This window comes from Falco peregrinus, chromosome 10 (assembly GCF_023634155.1).
Source record: "Falco peregrinus isolate bFalPer1 chromosome 10, bFalPer1.pri, whole genome shotgun sequence".
Classification (NCBI taxonomy): domain Eukaryota; kingdom Metazoa; phylum Chordata; class Aves; order Falconiformes; family Falconidae; genus Falco; species Falco peregrinus.
This window is the reverse complement of record NC_073730.1, coordinates 4,590,130-4,607,314: the sequence shown is the minus strand read 5'-3', so window position 1 is coordinate 4,607,314 and position 17,185 is coordinate 4,590,130. Positions and strand designations below refer to the sequence as shown.

At 45.8% G+C, this 17,185-nt stretch overlaps 1 protein-coding gene across 2 annotated transcripts in view; it reads left to right on the top strand.

The window, feature by feature from the left end:
- The first annotated feature begins 2,817 nt into the window (after positions 1–2,817).
- The window catches only part of C10H1orf21 (chromosome 10 C1orf21 homolog), a 125,189-nt gene continuing 110,821 nt past the window's right edge, over positions 2,818–17,185 (top strand). Inside the window, exon 1 of one of the 2 annotated variants that reach the window (XM_055815617.1) lies at positions 2,818–3,208. The gene's annotated coding sequence lies outside the window, so the exon portion shown is untranslated. Of the gene's footprint in view, positions 3,209–4,155; positions 4,229–17,185 lie in introns of those variants that run through there. The other variant, XM_005232732.3, reaches the window with a different exon arrangement.

Genomic DNA, 17,185 nt, shown 5'->3' with positions numbered 1-17,185 from the left:
CACCAGCTGTAACACTTTTACCTCTCCCTGTGTAGCTAGTGTTATTGTACTGAAAATGCTCTTCTGTGAATGTAAGCACACTATGACAGTATAATGTGAGTACAAGCGTGAGAAAACAAGTCCATATTCCCCCTACAGTTGCACCCACATTGGAAATAACATACATCAACCTAGGTAAAAAGCATGCTCTAATCAAACAGATTCATCAGAATAGAAACAACATGTAGATCAAACCAACAAATAATCTGCCATAGTGCAAAATTTCAGACTTTGAGACACCAACTCACCAGCTTTAAAGCTCACTGCCATTGTTGGAAATTAATTGTGCACATCACACTCTGCTCCATCTGGTGAGTTGCTGCATTGGAGTCAACATGAAGGAACCTCCCACTGATGGCAGAGGTAGCCCTGCTTGGAAAGGCCTCCCTGATGACAAGCCCGTGGATTTCAGGGGAACACAAGCTATTGCCTTAGAGAAGAAAGGGTCCCAAAACAATGTGGCAGAATTTGGCCCAGAGGTAGACCTTCTTTCAAAAGAAGATAACCAACTGCAGTCTCTGGAGCCACTGACTCTCTCGATACTCATTTCTAACTTCACCTCTCTACTTTCCAAGAATTTTAAGGGGCTTGTGTGTTTTTTCTTTTTCTTATAATAATGATTTTGTCTTTGCAAATATTAGTATCTGGCTACTCTTTAGTCCACGGCTCCCCCAGATCCAAGTCAATTAATTCCCACAGCAGCAGGAGAACCGAATTGGGAAAGCTGATTTCTTTTGTACTGTACAAAAAAAGTCAGGATGAAAGTTATCATCTTCTTGCAGGAACAACCCCCAGCCCATGGTTTTGATATCAAAACCATAATTTATTCTTGGGGTAATGAACTAATACCCTGTTTGGGCACCACTAGGCAGGGACAGAACACCAGGCTCAGCTGGAGTGGGCTATGCTTGGTATCGAAAACATTCTGGATATCAGAAATTGTTTACATTATTTATCATTGTCCAGCTTCTAAAAACAGCTCTCCAGTATGCAATGTCTCTTCTCAAAAATGAGAAACACAAACACAAGAAATCAGGGAAATAACTATTTTCTGCTTTTAGATGTATCTTTGATTACGAGAGGGGTAGACAAAGACTTGATCAACAAATTTGTGCATAAGGAAGCAGATTTACATGTAAATAATTGTATTATGAATGTTAACGAGCTGCACACATAACAAGGAAAATGTCAGGGAGGTTTGTGGAGGCTAAACAAAATATGTTTGCTTTATGCTGTTCTTTTATGGTTATTTTATTGGAAGCACATTTACAGCGACATAGCAATCATATATTTTTCACTGTAAAAGCTCCATGTGTCTTTGGAAACAGTATCAGGCTCTCTGCAGTGAAAAGGGTGAAAACCAAAGTTGGCCAACTTCAAAGTTGTCGACCTATAGCTGAAAATATTTCCTCTTTTGGGATCTCTTGGTGTTGTTTATGTCCACTTTCCTGATAGTAATTTCTAATGCAGAGAAAAAATTATTAGATTGCTAGAAAGATGAAGGTAGAAATGACTGCAAATGGGATCTTGCCACAGATTTGGCAAACAAACTGTTACTTATTTTACTATTTTCATAATGGTGAAGGAAAAATGTTCTTAGATGAAAACACATCTGCCTGGATTATTGAAAGATACTAAAACTGTAAGTGATAAAAATAATGTAGGTTTGCTGGAATCTTACTAGTTCGTATGGTAGCACTTCCTGGCAGAAGCAATCTGAGAAAGCTTTTATAACCAGATCTTCAAAGAAGTTTCACCTCAACCTCAAATTCTGTTCAGTCAACAAGTCATTTTCATGAAAAACTCTGTGAACACAAACCCACAGTTTTGCCTGTGAAAATCAGGGCACATGCTGCAATAAAGCCGACATGCATTGCGTTCTTGGGCAACAACCCTCCCACGGTAAGGTGGAGAACCACTCTGCTGTCCCATTGCTGAGTGGGAGAAGGACACCAAAAGCACCGGGGTCTGCATTTTTGCATCTCTGACTTTACCTCGATGCCTGGTGTTCCCCCACCTCAGACTCCTACCCTGAGGTACTGTGGACCATGGATGCTGGAGATACTCTCTGGTGGGTGCCCAGCCTTCCTTCTCCCTCAGGAGAGGACAACCCACCCACAGATTTTTAGGAAAGGGAGTAGGAATGCCTTTGTACTGGTTGTCACCCTTTCAGGGTACCGAACTGCTCACACGAACGTTGCACTTCAAAACCAGTGTGTTAATATGACAGCTTGGCCTGGAAAAGTCCCATCCCTGCATTCTTCCACCTCTGCACACGTAAGTTTTCTGTGAGGTAATTAAAAAGCACAGCCCTGATAATCACTGTGACTTCATTCCTAACAGTCAGTGGAAAAGGACAAAGTGGGAAATTTTTGTAAGGATTTCCAAAATGACTGGAAAGATAACACCTTATCCTTGCCTGTCAGTTCTGTTGGAAACAAAGCGTTCGAAAGGGCACATTTTTAGCAGTAACTTACAACCGTTCCACGGGCAGTTGTGAGACCCTTCACTTTAATTAAGGACATGCTGTTACGTTTAAACGTCTTAAGTCCCCCGGACACCTGCCCGCCACACGGGGCCTGTGTGGCCGCCGGGGCCGAGGAGCGAGGGCAGGCGGGCGGGAGGCGACGGGCGGGAAGGGCGGCCCGGCACCCGCCGCCGCCTGAGGTAACGCCGCCCCTCGCGGCCCGGCGGGAAGGGCCGGGGCGGGGCCCGCGGCGGGCAGGGGACGCTGCTGCCGCGCAGGCCCCGGCCCCCGTCCAGGCCGGCCGGCGGGCGCCGCTCGGACCCTCACCCGGGAGGAGCGAGGCGGGGAGCGCCCCCCGCGCCCTCACAGCCCGGCGGGCGGACCGGGACCCGGCCCCGGCAGCGGGAGGGGCGGGCGGTGCGTGGCGTCTCCTCCTCCGCGGCCTCCCCCCGCCTCCCCGCCGTGACGGCCGGGCGCGCCCCCAGCTCCGCAACGCCCATTCCCCGCCTCGGCCCGCCCCGGCTCCCCGGAGAGGCCGCTCCGCGCCCGGCTGCCGTCGCCGCTGCCGCGCTCGCACGCTTACTTGGAGCCGCCCGGTCCTCCGCGCTTCCCCGTCCTTTCCAGCCCGGGCCCCGAGCCGCGCCCGGCGCCTGCCGGAGGCTCTCCGCGGCGGGAGAGCCGCTGCGAGCGGCGGCTCCTGAGGTGAGCGTCCCCCGGGGGCCGGCGGGGGGGGGGGAGCAGCCGCGGGCGGGGGGCGAGGGGCGCCGCTTCCCTCGCGGAGGCCCGGGCCGGTGGCGGGCGGGCCGGGCGGCGCCCCAGCTCCGGGCCGGCGTCGGGGTCCGGGGAGGCCCCCGCGGGGCCGTGCCCGCCGCCGCGTCCCCCGGCCGCCGCGCAGCCGTTTTATTCCCTTATTTCTCCTCCGTATCCCGCCCCCCCTCTTCCCCCCCCCCCCCCCCCCTTCCTCCTCCGAGCCATGTTTTATTCATGACCCCGCGGGGCTTTGTACGGGGAGCGGGCGCCTGCCTCCGCAGTTCGCCAAGTGCTGCCAGCCCCGGGGGCTGCGGGGGGACGGCGGGGGCTCACGGCGGCGCAGCGGCCGCAGGGTGGGCAGGGTTCCCCATCCGGGCAGGCGGGCCGGGGGCTGAGCGGCAGCTGTTGGCTCCGGGGGGTGCTGCGCTGCCGCGGCGCAGGAGCGGAGTGAGGCAGGGGGGTCTCCTGCTGCAGTTCCCCCGCTCGGAGGAGGGACATGGCTCGCTGCGGCTCCGCCGGCCTTATGGAGAAGAAACAAGTCACTGCGAGGCTTTCTGTAGCAGGTTTTCTGTGTGTGTGTATATATATCTTCTCTTTCAAGGGTTCAGCAGCAAGCGAATTGCAACACCAAATGCCTGTAAGCCGGGCGGCACTTACACCATCACCGAGTTAACTGTAGATGTCAGACTGTGCTTGCACTGATGTGATGTCAGATTCGTAATAACGCGCAGAAATGGTGAATTCGGTGCAGGCTGAGCGTGATGGAGACGGCACAGACCCATCTGGCGTGGACAGGGTCGGTGGAGCCTCTTTCTTCCCTGGGGCGGGGCCTGCTGTGTAGGTAGTCCCCCGGTGCAGGCAGATCATAGGGGCACTGGGATAATTGTTATGGATTTGCAGGTGACTACGGACTCTGAGGAGCAGATACTTGTGCCTGGAGCAGAGATGCTTAGCTTGCTTTCCCCCACAAAGGTATTCCAGTGTGTGTTGGTTGGAGGGTCATTTGCTGATATGCCTGTCTTGTCTGTAACTTCCATGATGAGGCTGCCACCGTGGGTATCAGTCAAGGGGATGAATTTTGTTGTGTGCTGTAGAAAGCCAGCTGCGATCAATAGGCAGTTTCATATTAGCCCCCGGCTCTGCCTCTTGATTTCTCTTGGGCAGATCATGGACTGGTGAACTAAAACCGAGAGATGCCAAAACATATTCCTTGCCTTAATTCGTTTCCCATTTGCCTGCCCTTCACATTCCCCATGCCCTGGTTGGTTGGATTTCAATGGAAAAACTATGGTCCTGAGTCTGTTCAAAGAAATACGTGTGTTTTGGTTTTGCTTTTCTAACTTGCTGTTTGATAATAGCTGTAAGGCTACGTGTTTCTGAAGATCTCATGTGTATGGGGGCTGGAGGTGTTTGCCCTTTGGTACAAGTGAAATGCGCCGATACTGCTTGATGTTGTTTAACCCTTATGTTATCTTGAGCGTTGTATGATGAGGCAGCTTGATTTGTTTAAGACTTTGTGATGTAATACAGTACAGTAATAATTATAAATCTTCTCATTGTCTGAAGAATCTTTAAATACTACTCTGTCTCAGGGGGTACTTCATGGGGTTCTGTCTCCAAGAGGTGCAGTCATGGATGAGCAGTGTTTGATATTAATAATGTTCATTTTGGGCTGAGAGGGCAGGAGCTCTTTGGCACTGGTACTTTAAGTTGTAATTTATGGGTGTGACGTCATGTGGTAGATAAGCTTTTATGGGATCTGCCATGTAAATTATGGCCTTTGTTTATATACGTGCAATTACTTGTTTTGAAAATCCATGCTGTATATTTTGCTTAATAGCTTGCGCTGGAGCTGTGAATAAGATCTAGCAGAATGTGCTTTAATTGCGCAATATTGTTCAGCAGTTGAAAACGTTTCGCTTTATCTTGCGCTCACAGCCTGCACCAGGTGTGAAGTTACTACATTGCATCTGCACACTGCAGTGTGTCTTCCACAGTAGTTGGCTGTGAAAGCAGTGGCTGGGTGCTTTTATTTTCTTCTTTCTCCATGATCTCTTTCACTTTTTTAAGAGGTGGGGTGCTGAAGTGAGTGATTTCGACTAATCCATGCTGGAAAGAGCAGTTTGGTTATTTAAGGCTGCTGTAGTTTGTTATGCAATCAGATTAACAACGATCATTCAACTTTGGGTAAACAAATGATATATATATAACGTCGTGGATTAGGGCGAGTGTTTACATGGGAGAGGTGTGCTGCAGTTAGTGTACTGCAAATACTGGACAAAACCACAATGAGTGGACACAGTAACATAGTAAATAAGTGTTTGGTAAACTTCTTGGGATTATAATGGATTTAATATTGATTGTCTGTACTCCAGGAGCTTCTGTGGTGCATTAGGTGCTGCCCACATGCATGGGCAAACTTTCAGCTTCATTTAGTTGGCAGGTAAAGGCCTCTGCAAACATCTTTGTGTGCAGCCTGATCATGTCTGGGGTGCTGTGCAGGCGCTGTGCTGATTGCAGTGCAGGTGTTGGGTCTAGAAAGATGACCAAGGCTCAACTGGAAGCTTTTTAAAATAATAAAAAAATACAATTCCAGACACATTTGCTGAAGCTGGCAGCCCCTCAACTGGTCCATTATTATTTGGCTATTTCTTCTTGTTGTCGTGGAAGCAGCATTGCCACAGGTAGAGATTTTTAAGGCTTGTCTCCCTGAATCTGCTGAGAAAGGAGGTGGTGACGTGCATGCTGCCCAGCAAAGGTCGGCGCAGGAGTAGGTGGTGTGGGCATTACTGGTGTATCCGAGGTGAGATCCCACCGAGAGAGATGAGAGCCGATACAGAAGGGGGGAGGTGGAGGCCTGGGGTGCGTGGGAAGGAGCTGGAGTGCAGGGAGGATCCTGGTAGGTGTTCAATGGCGCTACAACAGGGGCCTCTCTGTGTTTGTGCGCGCAGTGCCTCGCTGGGACCCAGTTCGCAGCTGCGGCGCAGGGATCTCGCATGGGCTCTGGTGCTGGAGAAGTGGACCTCGCTCTAAAAATACTGTAGCATGAAACATGCCCACCGTTAACTACGGTATGCAGTGGTGTCAAGTGTGCAGGGAAAGGAGGAATAACTGACTCCTGGCAGTCGGTTTTCCAGAGGCCTTCGTGTTGGTGTGGAACCTGAACCCTTCCAGCCTTCCTCTTGTTCAGGGAAAGATAAGGTACCCTCCTGGATGCTGCTTTTCTGTCCTTCAGCAGAACATGATGGAACAGGACTGTGTTTTGGATACACATTCAAAAATACTCCAGTAGGTGGCTTTTTTTATTACTACTATTACTTATTTCCTTGCGGACTGTGTTTAATTCTATATAAGCAGGCATCTAATTGCAAAGGGATTTCACAGGCACTTGTAAATATATATCACTATGCTACTGGCTGATCTTTGTGCTGTATAACATATTTGTGCCTAAATGTACACAAGCACATTTTGGGTATACTGGAATCTAAAGAGGAACTTCAGGGAATTGGTAATACTGTTAAGGCTGTATTATTGTAGGACGTTCAGAGAGGAGGTGGTGTGGAATCTGATATGCAATCAGTAATTTTAAGACTATTTCTTTTACTGGTACTAGTCTCCTTCAGCTCTGATTTGTTAACCGGTTGGTATCTTGTCGTCTTCAATTTTATGAACTGAATAAGAGCAGTTATTCTTGGTCAGACTAGAGACCTGTCTAGCTCAGTATCTTTTCTGATAAGGCCACTTACATGTGGATAGGAAAACTGTAACTACAGCATTCTCTTCCTGGTAAAACCCTTCCAGCCATCATTACTCTAGGAAATCTTTGGGCTGGCAGTTCCATTGAGGCTGTTGTGTTTAATAGTTGCTGATGGATTGCCTTCTCTGAAAAATGTCTTATTTGTTTTGAAAAACGTCTTATTTGTTTTGAAAAACTTCATGGCATTACTGTTCACACCATCCTGTGTCGGTGAACGTCTGGTATAATTGTGCACTCTGCAAACAATTTTATTTTACTTGTTTTACAACTTGCCATTTGAAGTGCCTGCCCTGTGATTTTATCTCAGTTTTGGAAGAATATCTTCCTTTTCAGATTTTTCACACAGAAAAGTACTATATATGGGGATGTTAACAGGTCTTAGAATGTATAGAAGGGTAATTGCTGTAAATTTGCAGTAAGGTATGCTCCCAGCCCCATTTACAATCACCTTTTATAGATACGTACCATTACGGCTGTTGTGTTTAGGTGAATGCATGCAAAAAAAATGTTGAAGTACAAGAAGTGGTGTGATTCTGCAGCTGTACATCTTGTACATGGTTCACAGTAAGTCTTGATTCAGAGCAACTCTGGCATCAAAAGAGTTGCTGTATGCCAAGGATCCACTTCAGCAGTGTTGTCTGAAGTTCTTCCCAAAGTAAATCTTTGCAAGGTGTCTCATGCAACATTTTAGAGGATGTGGAAGATGTGGGGAACAGAATTTTAAAACCGTATTGAAGAGCTTGAAGTTAAGAGGTACAGATTCCAGTAAGTGCAGCATCATGCAGTAAAAACAATTACTAGGTCCTTGATTTGTTCTTTAGGTTAGCTTTCAACATGCCGTCCTGGACCACTTCAGGAACAGATGAGTGTTAAAAAGTCATGGTTTAAGTTCCACTTTTTCCTCTGTGTGGCAGAGAAGCAGGATCTTTTGACTGTGATTGACTTGCAGTATTTGCTTTTGTACCAGTGGACCAGGAGTCTGGGTTACAGTTTGTTGTCCTAGACTTTGGTACTAGTGGTAGTGGTAGTTGTTTGGTGTATTAAAAGAAGGCATCCAAAGGTTGTTGATTTATTATTATGGCAGCTTCTGAAATCCTATTGATAAAAAATGGGTAAAATTTTCATGGTTGTAAAGCAAGCAGAAAACCTTTGTTTTGTCATTTCTACTGTTATTCCACCCGTAAGCCTGTAAACTTATGATTAAAGTGGGTGGAATTTCAGCTTACTGGTTTATGGGTGGGATAATAGTAGAGAGTGACCAGACAAACGTTTTCAGTTTGTTTTAAAAGTAGAGGCACTTACATAATGATGCTATACACAACAACAGTACATGCATATGGATAAGATCTCTGCAACAGTGTGTTAATCCAAGAGCATCCTTTGCTAGCATGTCTGCCATCCCTTGGTTCAAAGGAAGGTAGTTATGGAGTGAAGAGATGCCAGTGCCAAGTGATTTAACTGGAGTATTGGTCCAGTCCTGAACAGCCTTTAGGCAGGGCTCTGGATTAGAGATTGGGAGAAATAGATTTTTAAACCATGATGAGCTCTTCATCTGTTATCCAAATGGGGGGAAAAACATGCATTCTCTTTTGTGGAGCACTGTCTTACCTGCCTGTGTTTTGAGTTGTTTGCAGAGATTCACCTCTTAATGTGTGGCATGCGCTTAGTGAAACTGAGGCCTCTTTTTGAGGGCGAAGTGCTGTGGCTAGTAAAAAAAATCCCAAACCAGTGAATGTGTCTGAAAGCATCAGGGTCTTCCCTCTTACTATGGAAATGGTCCCAGTTTGTTTTTCTTAGTAGGCTTTATTGCATATGTTTGGAAAAAGACAAAAAGCAAGTTCACTTGAAATACGTATTTAATAGGAAAAATTTTCCAGGATATATATATACAGGTGGGCATTTTCCCAAAAGTGTGTTAGGCATTGAGACCGTAACTATGTTGTTGCTAACCAAAATTCTAGCCCTGAACGTATCTATAAATACCATAGCCTCACCCCTTGGACTCAGTGAAACAATATATAGCTGGAATAATTTCATACATCAGGACATAAAAGGACCTTGGTGAACTTGTGCTTTTATAATGAACAAGGAAAAGTTTATCCAAGTTGCCCAACAGAGGAGTTTATCCACACAAGGACAGCTCTTCATTCGGTGAGGGGGAGGGACTTACCTTTTAAACTTTTTTCCTTAGGATTTTTATCTCATCCCATCCCAAGATTTTATTAATAAAGGCAAAACAACTTCAATGTGATTATGTGTGTTTGGCAGACAGACTTCTGTGTTTTAGAGTCATGGCTAACTATAGATTTGTGGAGCCTGTGCAATTTAGGATATCGGGCAGGGAGATTGTTTTAGCAGGAAGGCACAGAGGAGCGAATGAATAGCTGTCTTCCCCTGTGTTACAGTGGCAGCAGCATTTTCTGTGAATTTTGCAGGTTTTGGTGTTGACTTGTGCTGATGTCGGTGTGCCATTCCTAGGGAAACGTGCTTGCTGAAGTTCACCTTTCTGTTTGGAGAATTCCTTTTGAATTGCTATTCAGTGAAGTTCTGAATATTGAATATTTGCACATCTCCACCAGAGAACAGTCTGAGGGAAGAATCAGCTGGTGAAACAAATCAAATGCTGCTGTCTTAAGGGCTGATAAGGGTCTGTAGGTCCATTTTAGCATCAGCTTTGAGGGGTGACTAAGATGTTTCTCTGTTCTGGCAATACCTAGTTTGGATCTCGCTGCTTAATTTTGTCTACAGGCCTGCTCATCTCAGCTGCAGCTTCTAGGGAGTGCAGCTGATGTGCAATAAATGTACTGACAAAATGTGCAGGAGTTTGGTCTTTTCTGGCAGATGGAATTACAAAGCACTCTGTCACTAGGAAGCCGCTTTCAGCAGCGGGCTGAAAGTAGGATGTTTAAAGATGTGGTTGGGGCTGCTGATCTTGGTCAGCCATGTGATGCTGAAGGATTGGGTACTGTTCTTTTTCTTCCAGTGCAGTTGTGCTTGTTACGTACGCACGGTAGCTGTGGTCTGGTGGATGCCCAGAGGCTCAGCTTTCTCTTCTGAGCCTTTATTTTTGCAGGAATCTGAAAGAGCAGAACTGAAGCTGCTGAATAAGCCAGACTGAATTCAAGGGAGCAGAGCTGGCGGCTCTTCCCTTCAACCAGCATGGAAATGCACGGAGGAGAAACTCGTATGGGTACTTCAGGGACTTGTTTTATTAGCGGGCGAAAGAAAAGCCAGCCAGGGTTTTCTAATACTGTCTCTGTTATTTTTACCACTCAGAAGTTCTTACGGACAGAGTTGTTTTTTCTTATGATTTATGTTTTTAAATTACTACCTAGTTTTCAGGTGTGGGAGCCTATAATTTTAAGTGTCTGACCAGTGCTACTGAAATGAAAATCAGAACTTACCAATGAATAAGCTTCTGAGATAGTTTCTGTTGTTTTCCCTCTGTTTGGGGGAGGAAAAAAAATAGTAAGCTGGATCTGTTCTGCCTTTGTCATGTCAGATAAGGTATATCTTTGAGGTTAAAAAGTCTTGATGCTCATGGGAGAAGAGGGACCACTTCTTTCTTTTGTCTCAAATGTTGCAGTGGAGGATACTAATTAACCACCAAACAAATTGGGTTTGGGGGAGTTTGCCTTTCCTATCACAGTGAAAATGTTTTGTTTGGAAGAGCTGCACGAATTACACCCGCAGGCGTTCATACAGAGATAAATCAGCGCCTGGCTGCCCAGAATTTTCCTGTTTCAGTCTGCAGAAATATGCTAGGAAAGCTTTTGAAACGGCAACAGCCAGTCTGCACGTTCTGGAGCAGATTGTGTACTGGAGACCGCGGCACAGCCCTGAGCAAAGACGTCAGCAGCGAGGAGCGACTGTCATCCCCAACACAAGTAGACAGACTCCATCAGCGTGACAGACCGGCGACGCAACACTAATGGGCAGATCATGATGATTGTCAGCTTGGAATATAGGGTTTGTTTGTTGTTCTTCCCCCAACGACAGGAGCTGACTCTGAGGTGGATTTTCCTATAACTAGCATTCTGCATCTTTGACGTTTTGGCAAGAGTGAGGCTATTTCCTAAAATAAATAAATAAATAATGGAATAAGAGGCCTCAGGCTTAGTAACAGCATTTAGGAGAATGACAAATGTTCAGCCTTGTGGAGCTACGTTTAGTTGTATGTTTATTTGGTGGATTTTTACAAGCACCAAGCACAATGGAAAGTTAGGCACTTGACTCTTCACTGAGTCACAATGGGATTCAGGGGGCCTAATTTCATAAAGACTATGAAAATCCCAGACTTTGTGATATAATATTTGTTTGCCGTTACACCGCTGTGCTGATCTCTGAGCCTTTTCTCATCCACAGCAAATGCTTGGGTGCTGCAACAGAAATAGTTTAAAAGCCAATGATTTGAGGGAAAAGAGCTGGAGCTTCTTCGATGTCTGGGGACTGGATAAAGTAGGATTAATCTGGCATTAGGGTAGAAACTTGTGAGAGAAGCCCGGTCAAGTGACTGGCTGGGGAGAGGGAGGGTTCATGAAGTCAAAGTCGCTTCTTCTGCCAAAGCGGGATCAGGCTGACATCTTTGTGATGGGGGCTTTTGCCTGGGCACTCCCACAGGCTCCGGGTAGCTGTCACGTACTTCTTCCACAGTTGCTTGCCAGTCTGCAGGCTCACACCTTAAAAAAAAAACCTCTTGAACTGAACAGCTTGCCAGAAGGTCGTTAGAAATTTAATACTACAATTTAATGAGGTTTGTGAGTTACCTGTAACACAAATAACAGTGCTGACGACTGCTTTTCAATTATTACTTTTTGTACAGTGTGTTGTTGGCCATTAAGATGGGTTGTCTACATAAAGTGGTTCCATAAAATGCGAATTATTAGCTTCTATGTGGGTCAGAAAACATTGCATACTTGGTGTAACTCTTGTAGTTAAATAGACTCCTTTGTTAAGCAAATAACTTAAGCACTGGTTGCTCTTAGCAGTGTCAAAAACATACCTGAATTCTTGCTGAGTGTAAATAAAGCGTTTCAGCTTTGAATGATGACTGCAGGATTTGGCTTAAAAGCTATTTTTGGGCCATGGGCACAGCCCAAAGCCGGGGGATGTACGTGGCTCCACTCCTGGAATGGCGTCAGGATGGAGGATGACTCAGTCACCCCTGCAACTTCCTTGTTGCTCCAGAAAGGTAGTGATTTATTACAGGCCTATGTCAGCAGTAAATACCCGTCCACGCGGCGCCGATTCAGCCACTCTGAAAGTGGTAGTTAAGGATGTGCACCCTGTCTTTGCCTGCTCCATCCCTCTCAGCTCCCTTCCCACCCATCAGCTGCAGAGGGTGTAAACAAACACTTAGCCTTTCCTCCCCCATACTTTGACTGCCGGCCAGGAGGCCCATGTGAGGCTGAGAGCAGAGATCCTGTTCTCGCAGATAGAAGCACGGTGCATGCCAGCGTCAAGATTTGGATGGTGTTCCTGTCGAGTCAGGGAAGATTGGCTGTGGAATGCCTGCAGGGTTTGGTCTTCTGAGGGCAGTCAGGTTGAAGCAATAGCAAATGTGGCAGAATCAGCACATAGTGCTGTTGCTGCTGGGTGAAAAATTGGTCCAAACCCTTCCAGGCCCTGCCCTGGCCTTCCTTTGTAGGCAGAACAGGTTGGGCAGCAGCATGAGACCAGAGGAAACTACAGAGAAGAAGGTGAAGTTCACTGAGAACATTTGTTAAGCACAACAGGTTGAGGACTCTTATTTTTCTGGGGTTTAAGCTGGCTTGCAATGCATGAGGAGGAATTTCTTTGCACCTGTTACAATTAATGAGAGTAAGGCAAGTAGTTGTGTTACTGCTGGCTTTCCCCTCCTGCCTGCCCTCTAAAAGAAACCCCAAGGTACAAAAAAATCACCACCCTCATTTTGAAATAAAACCCTTTATTTCACATGTAGGAATGATCCTACTGATGTCAAAGGATTGTGGAAAATAGCATCCTAATGGCAACACCTCCTCCCTTCTCTTCCACCCTGGTTTCCCAAGAGGTACTGCTATCATGGGAAAGCACATGAAGAACCCACTTGCTGTTTCTTGCCATCACAGCCCTTATCTTTTTAGTGGAGGGTAAATACCAGGATAACTGTTTTCCTGTATTTTTTTTGCCTTAAGTCAAATGCAGAAGAAACAGCTCTTTTCTGGGGTGTTTTTGCTTTGGTGTATGCTTTGAAAATGCATGTAACAGGCTGTTGTTGGCCATAGTCAGTGTTAGCCAGTTCCTGAGATGTGGTCTCTTGCAAGCAGGAGGTAGATGTTAATGCAGTCCTTGTGAGAGGCAGAGGTGGGATGGAAGATCCCAGGTGAATTACCTATGCCAAGGAAACTATCCCAAAAAAATCTGCTCTGGATTTTCTGAGCGTGTGAGATCAGCTCCACTTTTGATCTTGGCTGTGACTGAGTATTGGCAGGAATAAAAGCCACAGGTAACAATGGAGGTGGCCCTGAAGATTTCTTGGTTTTGCTTTGATGGTTGCTACCTGGTGAATCGCACGGTCCTGTTTACTGACAGATTCTCATAGTGAGTAAATTGGTGACCTGTGTGCCTTTTCAGGTGTTCAATTTCCCATTCCTCTCTTTCCTGCCTACGATTTTGCATTCTTTCTCTTTACCTGCTGCCAGCTCCTGTGACATCTCATGAACACGCCTGGATTGTATTTTGTGTTGAAAAGGTTTTATTGCTTTGAAAATACTGAGCATGGTTGAACGCGAAAAAAAAGAAAATAGCATGTGAGCTTCCCAGTCTGCTGCTTCTGTGCCAATAAAGTCGAATTCCCCGAGTTAGCCTTGATATCCGTGAAGTCTTTTCCAAGCGTGAGCTGAATTGAGCTGAGGTGCTGTCTGTGGCAATGCTGATCTGATCTCAGTGTTCAGGGAAACAAAACCAGTGTTGGAGGAGACGCAGGGACCTTTCTGTATCGTCAGACTGCAGGACTGGTTTTGTGTCTCTATTTGAATGTCAAAGAGGAGATGGAAAACAGAAGATGGGAGTGACTTTCACCCTTAAGGTAACGTATGCCTCTTGATGGTGGGGATTGCAAACTAGTTTACCAGTCTCTAGTTCATCGTTCCTACCTGGTCATTAGCTAGTGCGTCTGGTAGGTTTATGCATTCGATTAGTCACTGGAGGTGCTCTAGGACAAAGTTTAAAACTGATGGAAGTTACAGCAGTCTGTGGTGCTGTGTGTGTTGTTCTTACCTGGAAATTTAGAAGTACGCCCTTGGTGCTGTGTGCAGTTGTCTTTAGCAGTTCCCCTGGTTTTTATCCTGTTTGCTGCTTTGTTACAGGTCTATACCAGGAAGGCTTAGATGAAATGAGTGCCCAAAAGGGAAGTTTTAGGGAATATTGGGAAGAAGTATAAAGGAGAGCAAGTGTGCACCAGAAAACCAGGTACAAAGCATGCATTGAGGAGGAAAAAACATACATGCTTCCAGGTGTTAATGGAATAGGAGAAAAATGGCATGGCAGAGTGAATAATGCAGCTGGGTGAGAGCTGGGAGACCACAGCTCTGTTTCCCAAGAGGCTGTGGAGCTGCTGTGGCTGGAGTTGCCCATTCAGACTCCTTGCAGTTGCGACGGTGTTTTTGTGGCACGCAGCATGGTACGACTCTGATCTTGTTCTGTGCCTTGTTATCAGAAGAATAAAAACAGGTCCCTTCTCTTGGCTTCGAATTTATTTTTTTAATTTAAATAGAGTGAAATCTGGATTATTTTTCTAAATCCTTTGATCAACTTGAACCTCAGTAGCTTAATTCTATTCTCGTAACAGGTTTGCTTTTCAAATACTATTTTTACATTCATAGTTACGAAGAAGAGTATTTCCTGTTGCTGTCTATGGCAAATACTAATGTTCTGAGTTCAGTCTTGGGACTGGGGTGTCCCTTGCTATTTCCTGATGGCTTTTGTAGCTGTTCTCCCCCTGCTTCTTCAGGGTGAAGAGAGTGCTGATTGATTGCAGGTTTATATTGCTAATAACTATAAACAAGCAATTCTGACTCATTGGTCATGGAAGATGGAAGTACAATCAAATATTGTGGCTATGTTAATTTGTTTACATATAGGGAAATTATGTAAATATCAGTGCAGATTATGTTTAGCCCCTGTGTGTGCTTGCATTCAGTACCCTGGGGCCAAAACTGTGTACTGCTGAAGTCATGGAGAATTTTACTCTTGAGCTTAGTGAGGCTAGGATTTAGCTTCTGAATGTTTAGAGGCACAGTGTTTTTTTAACACTGTTAAATGCCGTAGAGGAAGGATTCTTGTGGCTTTACATTACCATTAAAGCCATAAACACAGATGTGTGAAAGGACAAAGTAAGCTGAAAACATGTCTTTCTGTCTTTCTGATTGCCCTCTTTAGAAGATGTACAGCTCCCCTGCACATCTGACTTTCAGTTGTCCCCCAACTTCAACTCCCCCCCTCCCCTCCCCCATCCCTTCCTACAGTTCCTACCTACCTTGTACAGCCTGAAGCTTGGGTTTGTGTGGACTAAAAATTAATATTGAAAAAGAAGTTCAGAGTAACGGTTGCCCACCACGATGCCCAGCAAAGGATGTACTGCAGGGGCTCTCAGCATTGCTGTGCAGGTGAGGTAGGCTAGCTCTTCATTTTGGAGAGAAGAGGTAGGAGAAGAGCCTTGACATGTTGTTTCTGGGTCATTGCTATCAAGAGCTGGTATCAATAAGCAGAGAAATGGTATGGAGAGCAGGAGTAGTGTGTCTGTTCCTAAACGTTGGAGGTGGTGAGGTAGAGGGCTGGAGATGAAACATGAAGAGCTAAACAGCTGATGGCACGAGGCTGGAAACGTGAGCAGGAGGAAAGGAGACATGAACTAATGAAACCAAAAGGCACTTGCTGTTGAAAAGGAAATTGTGCAAGGGCACACACGTACTTTGCTTTACTACCTCAAGGTGCATGGTAAAGGCGGTAGAAATGATCAAATCCTTCCTTCTCCTGTTCTTCATATGGTGTGTATTATGAATAAAAGCTTTCTGAGTCAGAGGCTCAGAGCCATTTTCTGTAGGCTGTGATGCAGGGTGCTGGGCTTTTCCTTTTAGAGGTAGCAATACAAGAAATGAGCCTGTCAAAATGAGGACAGAGCCTGCTCTCTGGCAGTGGGCTGTAACCAGGGGTGGTAGTGCCACATCCTAAAGCTGGGTCTTGGGCTGGTCACCCCTCATTGCCAGTGACACCCCAGGTTCTTGCGGGAGGCACCAAGCAGTGCCTGCTCTTTGTGCACCCTTCTCTTTTAATGTGTGAGATATAGTTGGGCTGGATTCACCAGCTGAATCATGCTGAGTGGTGTTGTTAGCAGTGGGCAAGGGGGAAGAGGAAAGAAAGGATTTGGTCTCCATTTAGTGGTTTTCTGCAACTCCGAAGTATTAAAGATAAGTCAAAAAGCTTCTAAGTATTCCAGTTGTGAAGTGCAGTGATTTTGCTTAATGCGCTTCACTGATTCTTCCTGTCATCTTTTCCAGGTGGAAATGTTAATATTCCACTTAAGAACAGTATTTCTTCTGATACCTGGCTGCATCCATTGTTTGTTCCCTAAACCCTTCTTTCTAGCACATACTGCTTAGATAACTGCTGTTATGTCAAAATAGTCACCACTTGTGTTAGTTCGCTGCTTCTCAGCGGTGCTGGTTTGTATTTGAAATTGCAAGACAGATAAATAGACAAGTGTGCAAAAGGCAAAACAAGAAAGAAAGAAATTGTATTGGATTAAAATCTATTTTACCATGGTACCTTAACTATAGTTAATCAGGAATATGTCTCTGGGGGAGAACTAAGGCTAAGGATGAAATTTTATGGATGACCCTTCACTTGTTGAACCTGGGATGGGGCTTGATGGAAGAAATCGTAGGCTTATCATGGCACTGACATAGTGTTAAGAACGAGGGGGCAGTGGCTGACCCTGCAAATACTGGCTGTGGGAGTACATCACTCTCATGATTTCAGTAGCTTTTACTGGTTAATGTACCTGCGTGGTGGGGTTGAGGCTTGTTTGTATTTCTGTTCTATGTCAGCACCCTTACTGTCTTGTGTCATTCAGCAGACCTACAAAACCCAAACCAGCATGAATTTCTGCAGAGTTTCGTGTTGCCACTTGTGTTGGCACATGGTGTATTTGA